Below are 11,216 nucleotides of genomic sequence, written 5' to 3' on the forward strand. Positions count from 1 at the left end.
TCCAGAGCACGAAGCTCTTTCTCTGGCCTGAACGGCCCAGGAGGCAATAATCCCCTGCCTTAATTATGCCAGGACCAGGTCGGAGGCAATTAGAGCCCACGCTACGGCCCAGAATCCACCGAAATTATTCTTACTAGTCAAAATCCTAAACTGTTTCCTCTGCCCTGCCTTGCTTGCAGAAACCCCAACGAAGGTCATGGTGTAGGCTTTCCTGTCTTCTGTCACTTGACCAGAACCGGGGTGTTCCCCCACCCCCCACCCCCCCACCGTGGCCTTGCATGCCCTATGGTAACCCCCTGTCTAGGTCCCGTGAGTATAACACACTGTTTTCTTGTGTCTCCCCTGGGGTCTCTTTTGTGGTGCACCTGACCGATCGTGACCTGCAAGAACATAGACCAGTCCCTCGGTCAAGTACTGTCACTGCAACAGGAGGTCTGAGCGGCCCCATTGGTGGCAGCCGCAATACAGATCGATAATAATGATCAGCAGGTGTCAGCGTTGCGTTCCACGTGTCCTACGCTTTGTCTCTTTACTGCTATCAACACTCTGCGGTGGCCTCAGCTAACATGAGGAAAGGGAGGCATAAGAATGTATCTCTTCCCCCTTTGGCGAGCTGGCCAGAACCCAAGTGGCACCCATGGGTCGCTCAGCGGTCCGACACCAAGAACAAAGAGGGGCGCTAACCATCTTGCGGCCAGGCCCTGGGGGCGACCACGGCAGCGGCCTGTGCCTCTGCCCACCTCTTGATGCTCAGAGCCCTTCGGTGGCTCAGCTGAGGCCTGAGGTCAGTGTAGACCCTTTTGTGTCCGACCCGAGTTTGTGCTTCCCTGGGCATGTGCCTGTTGGGGTCCGCCGACAGGGAGCGTGCGCGGCTGTCTGAGCGCTGTGTGACAGGAAGATGGCCGGCCCTGGGCCATGTGCTGCTGGCCGCGGAGTGTGGATGCTCTTTGTTAAGCTCCCAGGGTCTGGAAGGAAGCAGCTATGCTCTTGTTTAATTCCATATGAGCAGCTTTTTTATTTTTACAAATAGTCCTCTTGCTGTTAGGGAGTGAGTGAGCGACATAAATCATCATCATGTCTTTGGCAGCCGGGATTTCTCGGGCATGGTCCTCATTAAAGTCTTTAGTTGCAGGGTTCCTGGAGACCTTCCTTTGATACCTAAAAACATCAAACTGAAAAAGCCCTGGTGAGGAGGAGGAGGAAGAGGAGGAGGGGAGGGGGTGGGCGGGGAGGAGGGGAAGGGGCGGAAGCTCGCAAGGATCCCAGAATCACGGTCGGGAAAGGCAAGGCAAAGCTAGACTGGTTATTATTCACAGCTTAAAAAAACAAAAGAAGAAGCAGAAGAAAGAACCGCAGGAGCCGAGCGGCAGAAGCAGTGAGCCTTCCCTGCTGAACGGAATCCAACAAGCCCGTACAAAGAAGACGGGGCGACGCGGGCGGGAGGGGAAGCTTCTCGGAGGCGATTCACGGAAAGGGAAAGGCTCCCCGAGCCCCTTCCTCCGCAGACCTCAGCCCAGCAGGCTGTGGCAATCAAGGAACTCACCTTTTCCTAGGGCCCCGGTCTCCCTGCTGGGCGGGAATCCAATCCCCGGGCAAAGGTCACTGGGAATACCAACGTGCTGCTGGCGGCGGCTGTTCATTCACAAAATGAGCTCCTTTGTGATAAAAGGAGGGAGCGCAGCCCCGGGGTTTGTGTGCATTCCAGGCTGGTGGAGGGAGCTGCCAACACGCTCGGTCAGTGGGAACCCAGCAGCACATGCATCTCAGTTTACACGATTGATGTGGCCTCGCGGGGCCTTGTATGTTGAATTCCTATAAATCAAGTCACATTTTAAATGCACTAGGGGAGCTGGCCATTTAAAGGAACCCTGCAGCGAATCTTTTGGAGAAGTGAAAAATCACGGCTGAATTGATCTCTTTTGGCAGGCAGTAACAAATATTTAGGAGCCCTTATCATGTGCCAGGCAAAATGCTAGGTGCCATGGGCGGTGTTTAACATGAGGTGTCGTCCCCCAGCTCGAGGACAAGCCTTTGGGAGGGAGGTTTTTGTCTTTGGCGAAACCAGGACGAGCTGAGTACAGCAGTGGGAAGAGAGACTCCAGCTGGAGCCGCGTCCTGTCATTGCCATAGGACATGTACCAGTTGGTCTCCCTCAGAGTAACCACAGGCAATATTTCTCATTCAGGAAGACAAGCGACGCTCAGTGTCTTTTTAAGGCCCGAAGCAGGAGGCTAAGGGCAGGGGCTCTGGGAAAAGACCAGGGCCTTCTGCAACCTGAGTCAGGCTTTCAAATCAATACCCACGGTAGTGGCCATAATCTCTATCTCTGGTTCTCTCCGGAAATCTCAAATGTCCAATTTATTCATTCTAAGCTCTGGCATGTACAGTTTGGTGTTACACAGATTTGCATATCCCTAGAGTCAAATCCTATCCTGAAGACGTGTAAGTGCTAGCCTCTAGCACTTGAGAAACGTATTGTGCTTGAAAACAGATCCTAAAATAATCGAGGCTGTGGGGAAAACAAAACAAAATCAAACAACATTTGCGTGAATCCAGATTCAGCTGGCGGGCAAGAGCACAGACTCAAGTGTTAGCCCCGGTGGAATCTGGTTCTACCGTGTTGTTACATGACCTTGGGCAAAGTATTTAATCAGCTTTGTGTGTTGGCTTGCTCACCTGTAAAACGGGCATAAATAATAGAATGTACCTCCTAGGCTGTTTGTAAGGATTAAATCAAAAGTGATTTTACATCTGAAGGCTTAGAAGAATAACTAGAATATAGCACATACTCAGTAACATTAGTTATTATGATGTTGGAGTTCATTTAAAAAACAAAACCCTACAGGGTGCGCCTGGGTGGCTCAGTCAGTTAAGCGTCCGACTTCGGCTCAGGTCACCATCTCGCGGTCCGTGAGTTCGAGCCCCGCATGGGGCTCCGTGCTGACAGCTCAGAGCCTGGAGCCTGCTTGCGATTCTGTGTCTCCCTCTCTCTCTGCCCCTCCCCCACTCGTGCTCTGTCTCCCTCTGTCTCAAAAATAAAGAAACATTAAAAAAAAATTTAAAAAAAGCAAAACCCTAGACATATATTACATGGTTTAAGAAGTCGTCGGCCAGTCTGGTATTAGCTGGTTGTCACCTGGATGAAGCATCATAAAGAAGGGACTATGCATACACTAAAGTCTTACCACTGTTGGAAGCATATTCAGTATCTCCAAGGGGAAAGGAACTCTAAGTAAGCCAGGGAATATCTTTGCAGATACTATTCAGAGAAACAGCTTTGGCATTCAGGATGGAAAACAGATCTTGTAAAGGAATCATTGGGTCCATCCCAATGATTTGTAGTGAGGACAAATAAAAAACTCAGATGAAGTCAGAGACTCAGCCAGGATATACATCTTCTCGGTTAAAAAAAAAAAAAAAAAGACAAAAATTTAAGTCTCTGACCTTTCAAACCACCACGCAGGCTTCCCAGTAAGAAAGGGACTTTCTCTGCAGCTAGAATAACACATGATGTGCTTCATCAAACAAAGCAGATGGTTATCACCTTTCTTTTGGGAAGGAGCTGGGCCGGGGGAGGGGAACAATAATATATCTTGTCCAAATAGAGACGCAGATAGGTAACAGGTTTAGTAATAAAGTTCTTGTTTTTAGGGCTTGAAGTGTGTCCCAAAGTTCTAAGGAGATCTTTGAAGGCAATCATGTCCTCATGTGACAAAAACTGTAGAGTACAAGATGTGTGGGGGGCCTCGGACGCAGCATGGCCGTTTCCGATGCCCGGAGGACATTCGTCCTTGGACCAACCGGGATGACGCCCCCGGACCACCACACCCAGTGGGAGATCAGAGCACGGGTAAGAATTCCTCTATGAGGTGGACCCTTCCAATAGCGTACCGGCCCTGCTCCTGTGAACCAGCATAGGGGCGGGATCCTTACCTCTCCCTTTGAGGCTCTTCCCTTTGAGGCTCTTCCCCCGAAGATTTAGTGGCAAGAAATCCAAGTTGACCAAGCAGTTGCGGATTTACCACAGGCAAAAAGAATTCTTTTTACCTATATCAGTTCTGTAGGCTGCACATGCTTCCCAGATGCCGTCTTCTTCCATGTTCTTTATTAAAATGGAATGTACTGAGATAATGTCTCTTGGAAGCCTCTCAAGCTGAGCACAGATCCTAGGGAATTCCCAGAGACTTTCCCTGGCATCTGGGATAGAGTCCACACTGACGGGAGGAATCTCCTTCCCTAAGTCTTCTCAAACCTGCCTTCCCCAGCTCCGAAGCACAGACCTGCACTTGCTCATAACCAATGACAAGGCCGTCTTTGTCCTGGGGCTCTTCTTCCAGATCCCAGCCCCCACTCCACTAGCCTATGAGACCCACGGTAAAAGCACCCCGGCTGCACGTGACCATGTTTCAAAGTTAAAGCCGCAGCATCCCAGATACCCACTGATGTGAAGAGTAAACGAAAAGCTGTCTCAAGTCAAAAGAGGAAAAATAAATAAATAAATAAATAAGGCTTGGACAACCTGGTCTCGAGGTGAGATGAAATCAGAATACAGATGACGGCATCCAGAATGGGACAACAAAATGACAGTGCTATTCAAAAGTGTCAATGATAAAACCTCAAAGGCAGTTGGAAATGCCGCGGAAAGCAAGTGAGACAGCCACGATCCTCCCCCCGTGAGGGCTGCTAGGAGGTGACCAGCAGAACAGCTGAGACAGAGAAATGGTAAACTGCGTCGACCTCCCTCCGTCTGCAAGATGATCCAGGTGCAGAAGCTTGAGAAGGGAAAACAGGTGGAGAAAGATGCGCTGTGTCCGGGAGAGAGTTAGGCAGTGCAGTGAGGCTGTGAAATTCTTTGGGTTGCTAACCAAAGAATAGAAATCATAGGCCAAGCCTGATGTCGCTCCTGCCCTTGGTACTAACAGGAAGCAGGAGGGCAAAACTCACCGAGTTTTGATCGAATTTTACATTGGATTCAAAGCTCTACATTCGCAGAGAACCAGACGGAGACTTGCACTTCAGTGCACATGGCAGGTCCCTGGGTTCTTGCCTGTGTTTTCGTCCTGCCCTCAGGGAAGGAGATAAGGCCACTGGCCGGGTGATAGGACTCAGTGCCTCCTTCGAGAAGACAGTGGCCCAGCTGGGAAAAACAAATGACAAGTCTCTCCAATCCTCAGAAGGGGCTTTGGTGCCAAATGGTATGGGCTTCATGCAACGAAGAAATAGACGTGAGGACTTCTGGGAGCGTCTCTGGACTATAAGCTTATGAAAAGTAACGGTGGTGTCATTCTCGTTTTTGTCCGCCCCTGCTGAAGCCGGCTTACCGTTGGTGCATCGTGAGGGGCTGCTGAATGAGGTAGCAGGACACTGCGTGCGTCTTTGAGTCAGTCTGGGGGAGGTGGGGTCTGTCCTTGCACTGACTAGCCCATGGCCTTAGGCAAGCTCGTTTGGATCCCTGAGCCTCAAGTGTCTCATCTGGAAAGTAACAACAACAACGTCCACCACCCAGAGCGGCGAAGAGGCTGGCAGGGGAAGCCTCTCGTGGATCCAGCTGGCTGGCTGCCTGGCGCTCAGAAAACTCAAGGAGGCAGCCATCCTCGTCCTTATTTTCATCATCGTCCTCCCCTTCCAGTTCTCACCCAAGTCTGTGAGCAATGCATGTCCAGGCAGTGACCGATATTTTTAGTCACCGAGGCAGCCGGGCCAATCTTCCACCTATCCCTTATGCAACAACTGCAATGATCATCAAGTTCCTCTGTCTCCCCCGCTGAGTTCTAGAAGGAACTCTCTCTCTCCTCCCAGATTGCTAGCATCTGAAATTTCCATCGCTTCTCCTGTCTTTGTGTGGCCCTCTCCCTGGGGCACACTGTGCCTTGTCTGGGAGCCCTGCCCCTTCAGCCTACACCCACTAGGGGGCAGGACTAGCAGCAAAGGGGAAGGGAAAGAGGGAAAGCGCTAGAAAGGGTCATCCCTAACACCAGCCCATGAACATACCCCTGCCTCAGCTTCTCTCCCTCCTCACCCCTTCACTCCCATCCGCTCCGGTGAGCAAAGGCCCGGGAGACGATCAAGTCTGGGTTTTCCACTTCTGTGAGGAAAGGCCCCCTAAACAGCACTGCATGCAACCTCAAGCCTTCACGTCTCCATAAACCCCACTATTATTCCTCAGCTAGCTTTTCTCCTTCCTGAGGGGGTCTAAGCAGAAAAGACGAGTCAGTGGGATTGAGGACGAAGGCTTCTTATGGCTTGTCTGTTTCATGTCTTTGTTAGAGGTACAAACCCTTATACAACCTCAACAATGAGTACAGTCTGTCTCCTCAGGGAGGGGAGAGTAGAGCGTAAGGCTCGCTTCCGTTTCTCCTCATCTCAGAGTGGAGCGAGGATCCGTCTGAATCAACAGGTAGGGGCAGCATGAAGAGGAGCAGGCCATTCATTCCTTGTGGTCCAGAGGAGAAAGGGGAGCAGAAGACAAGGGCTGAGCAGGGCACTCACTTCCACAGAATTCTCCTCATCCGTCCTCACCTCCCACTGCCTCTGCTGCCATTGGAGTTCCCACCGTCAGCCCTTAGATTCACCACCCATGACCTCTGAGCTAATAGAGTCCCCATTCTCACCGTCCAGTTTGATGCATCAGGACGGGGAAGGGGGGAGGCTGCCAAGGTTGGGAGGCCATGGGGGCAAAAAAAATTTGTTCCTGTTGCCTGGGTTGAACTCAAGAACTTATGCGCCAGGGAGATGTTGGGAGTCATGGTAATCGGGCTCGATTACCAGGATCCCAAGATACAGGAAACCCAAGCATGCTTGAAACAGCATGTCCTCTTGAAAATAAAGAAAATCCAGAAATCCACGAGAAGCCGTGTTTTCTATTCTACTAAGCACGTGGAAAAGAGGGCCAATCCACAGAGTTTTCGGAAAACAAAAAGGCCAGAGGGAGGAATGCCGCTTTATGAAAGAATCTGGCATGGCCGCCATCATATGTCTAGGGATGCCTCCTTAGTAATAATCAGAAAAGCACAGACTGATATAAAAGAAGAAGAAATCAAGCTTTATTTGTTAGAGAGAAAACCCGGGAGCAACGTAAGAGTTTATCGATGGGGGCATGATCCAGTGAGCCTTGACATACCCAAATAGCGGGGTATTGTTCAGTCACTACCGTGGAAAAACATCTGATGGCATGGAGAAATGCCCAGAAGGTGTTAATAAAATATATAAAGCTATATAATTAGTATGATCCCAATTATGTAAATATATGCACACAAAGACAAGACTGGAAAGAGAAAAATGTTCATAGCGGTTATCTGTAGGGCATGGGTTTGTACTAGCTCTTTCTTTTTCACCTTTCTAATTCTTTTGCATTTAAATTTTTTCCTATAAATAGCACATTTATTTTTTGCAGCTACGAATGCATTTTAATTGTAATTAAATGAATAACTTGAAAATAAAAGTTTTTAAAAAGAGAGAGAAAAGCCCTCCCTCTTATGACCAAACAGGGCTTGATTGCTTTCCTCCCTCAACCACTAACCTGCCAAAAAAAAATAGGGGCAAATCATTTAACCCCCTCGATAAAAATAAACAGCATTGTCTTTATGGAACTATTTTGTATCTTAATCACTTTTGAGGTCTGTGTTTGAATTCTGCTGCCATAAGGAAAAGCCAAGATTTTCTACGTAGAGGGAGAGTTAGCACCCAGGTCATTTCTAAATCTTCCTCATCTCAATTCTTTGATGCAAAACCCGAGTGCCAGGCCACTGAGTTAAGCACCGTGGCATCTCTGTCCTCTGTGCGTTACCCCCAGAGAAGACTGAAGAAAGGCAGGCCCTCAGCATAGGAGCTGTGGAGAGGTCCCAGGAGATGTCTACACGGGGTCCCCTGAGGTGCTTAAACTTTTTTTTGGTCAAGGTCCAATGTCAGAATTGCACCTTTGTGAGTCTCAGAAACTCGGAATGGGCCCATCTCCAGAGAGGGCAGGTGAAGACGGAGACAGGCAGAGGTGGGGCAAGGGAGTGAAGTAGACAGGGCGTGGAAGGTTGTGACCATTTTCACATGGCTTTTAATTATCCCTTCTTCCACCTTGCCTTTCATTCACTCCCCACACCCCCACCACACAACCGCAACCCCACCGCCATATACACCACAATTGAAGTGGCTGCAATTTTCACTGTCTTTTCATAAATTACTTAAAAGCCTTTCTGTTGCTACTGGGAAATGCCAGCTTTGGGAGCCTTTCTCTGCAAAAGGGACCCTCCAAATCAAAACGATACTTGGAAACTGAGATAATACAAACGTCACTGTTTACCTGAAGTTCTGTGATTTCCAGGGAAGATGCTAAGAGCACATCTGCAAACCTGGGACATCCCCTTGGGCATCGGGACAGCTTGAGCCAGTGAGCGGCAGGCTCTTCAGGAAGCAGACAATTCCAGAACCCTGAGGGATCACAGCAATGAACAGCAATAGCAGACACTGCTCATGTTTCTTTTTCCAACCTGAAAGGAACAAAAAAAAAAAATTTTTTTTAAGTCTTTTCCTCCTCGTTCTGCCCTGGACTTTCTTAGCCTTCCTCACCTATCTCCCCCAGTGTGATTCTAGTAAAATATAAAATCCCAGTTAAATGTGAGTTTCAGATAAACAACTAGTAATTTTTAGTATCAGCGTACCCTAAATATTGCATGGGACATACTTACACTAAAAAATTATTCATTGTTCATCTGAAATTTAACTGGGTATCCTGTATTTTTACTTGCTAAATCTGGAAACCTGCCCCCCCTCCCCCAGTCATACCTATTTTGAGAAATCACAAGAAAAAAAGATTAAAGGAAGCCAACCATTTGCCTGAGACACAAAAGAAGGAGAAGAAAAAAAATATCCCTTTACTGGTCAGGAACCCTTATGACTTGGGATTTTAAACTTTGGACTTCAGGAAGAGGGAGAAATAAATTCTAAAATGGACACTTCCTGATCATGTTTAAGCTAGCATTAACATTAGTTTGAATTTAAGGAGAAAGAGCTAGAATCATTGTTTGCATTGTTAACATTAAAGTAGTATTGTGGTCCAGCTGGCACATTTGGGGCTGCTTTGCATTAACTCCTCCTTTATTAGGAGCAGTTCTTAGGTCTGCTTCCCAGTTCAGAGTTTAGAAAACACCGACTCTTGCTTACCTGCGCTCCTGAAGTCTAAAACCTGGGCATATGGATTCTGTCTCAGGCCAACAGCAGCCACCTCAGACCACAGATAGGTTTTCTTGAGAAAGAGAGAAACTTGTTTTGGAGAAATACTTCTGTTGTTTTTAATAACGATGCTTTATCCCCTCCCATATGTAAAGTTATAAGAAATATTTCAGTTACCCGCACCAAATACCCTGAGTTTTTGGTAAGACTTCGTCTTGCTAAAAGGACTGAACAACCTCAGCTGGGCCTTCTGCTTCTGGGTAAGACTGCACTTAGGTCATGCCAGCAGAAATAGATTTTCTTTGAACCTTGCTTAACTCAAAAATTCCAATTGTATTCCAAGTTATTGAAGCCACAGCAAAGTATTTTAGGGGAGCAGGGTAGGTGAATGGATTCAGATCCAGGATTCGCCGAGTGTCTGTGGCATGGTTTTGGTCAATTTAGTTACCCACCGTGTGCTTTGGTTTCCTCAGCAATAAAAGAAGGGTCTGGGGAGGATGAAATGAGCTAATGTACGTCAAGTTCTTAGAACTGTGCCTGGCGCAGAAACGAAATCCACAAGGAATGGTGACAATTAATATTATTATGTTGTACTATTGAGGGGGGTGCAAATAAGAAATAATTACCAGGAAACAACACGGCAATAGTATCAAGAACTTTATTTTATTTTATTTTATTTTATTTTATTTTATTTTATTTTATTTTATTTTAACGTTTATTTATTTTTGAGACAGAAAGAGACAGAGCATGAACGGGGGAGGGGCAGAGAGAGAGGGAGACACAGAATCGCAAGCAGGCTCCAGGCTCTGAGCTGTCAACACGGAGCCCGATGCGGGGCTCGAACTCACGTACCGCGAGATGGTGACCTGAGCCGAAGTGGGACGCTTAACCGACTGAGCCACCCAGGCGCCCCGACAAGAACTTTAAAGTTGTTCTTCCGTTGGACACAACGATTCCGATTTCTAGAAATCCCACCCTAGGAAGCTAACTGGAGATGTAGACACACACGTTGATACAAAGAGACGCATCACAGGGTGATTTATTATAGTCAGATACCAATAGCTGCTGAGCATCAGGTCCAACACCAGGGAACCTGTTAAATAAACAGAAGTGTATCGATTTGACAGACTATATGCGCTGTCACTAAATATCTCATTTTTAAGGAATTCTTATTAAATGTCACAGGAAATTATTATGATTAACTAGAAAAAGGAAAAGCATAGTAAAACATAGTTTTGTTTTATTGCATAACCTACAGTGACAGCCCCTAGTTATAGCTGAAAGGCAAGGGCCACCGGCCATGTGTTTATGGAGTTAGACTAATGGCCAGTAGGAGAACCCTCAAAAGTAACATATGTATATTCAGTCTAATGGAGTAGACAGGAGAAGCACAGATGACTACAAACAAGGATCATGCTAACATGCTCATGAGTCCAAGAGAGGGAACACATAAAATGTGTAGAGAGATGGCCTGACGTCCGCCAAGTGACTGAGACTCTGGCCCAGCTCACGGAAAACATGGTGGGATCCATTAGTGATATCTGGTGATGTCTAGGCAGTATGCACAATATACATGTGTCATCCCTGACACGAGTGATGAGCGTGCCCAAGGAATCAAAGAATGGTGAATTTGTCCAAGAAAATTTCAAGGAAGAATCTTAATGAAATGGGCCTAGACTCTTTAACTTGTAAATACGTAACATGTCACACTCAACCAGGGGTAGCCACAAGTACAGGATGGACCGGATAAGAACGAAAAGCTGGGGAGCCAAATACGTTGGACTGGAGATCCAGTGATCTCCAGTGACCAGATCTGTGTGACTAGAGCAAGATCACATAATTCACTCCATTTGTTGGAAGGTCATGAAAAGCCAGGGCCCGGGGACATCTTGGTCGGGACCAAGGAGCATGCTGGTACCAGAAGTCAAAACAAGGATTGTCAAGCGTTTATCAAGCATTGGAGGCATTTAATCATCCCAACTCCCTCATATGGTAGGAAGTGTGGTCCTTATTTTGCCAACAAGGAAACTGGGGCTCAAAGATTTTGGGGTCCC

General features: G+C 47.5%; 1 long non-coding RNA gene across 1 annotated transcript; it reads right to left on the bottom strand.

Annotated features, from left to right (window-relative positions):
* Positions 1-272: 272 nt before the first annotated feature.
* Positions 273-9,256, bottom strand: LOC147579065 (uncharacterized). The gene is made up of 5 exons (XR_015253510.1): positions 9,154-9,256; positions 8,294-8,480; positions 3,934-6,433; positions 1,544-1,812; positions 273-1,172 (listed from the first exon to the last, which is right to left on the bottom strand). It is a non-coding gene; the product is annotated as an uncharacterized LOC147579065 (long non-coding RNA).
* Positions 9,257-11,216: the final 1,960 nt, after the last annotated feature.

This window comes from Puma concolor, chromosome B4, assembly GCF_028749965.1.
Source record: "Puma concolor isolate L17-30 chromosome B4, mPumCon1.1.hap2, whole genome shotgun sequence".
NCBI classification, from domain to species: Eukaryota; Metazoa; Chordata; class Mammalia; order Carnivora; family Felidae; genus Puma; species Puma concolor.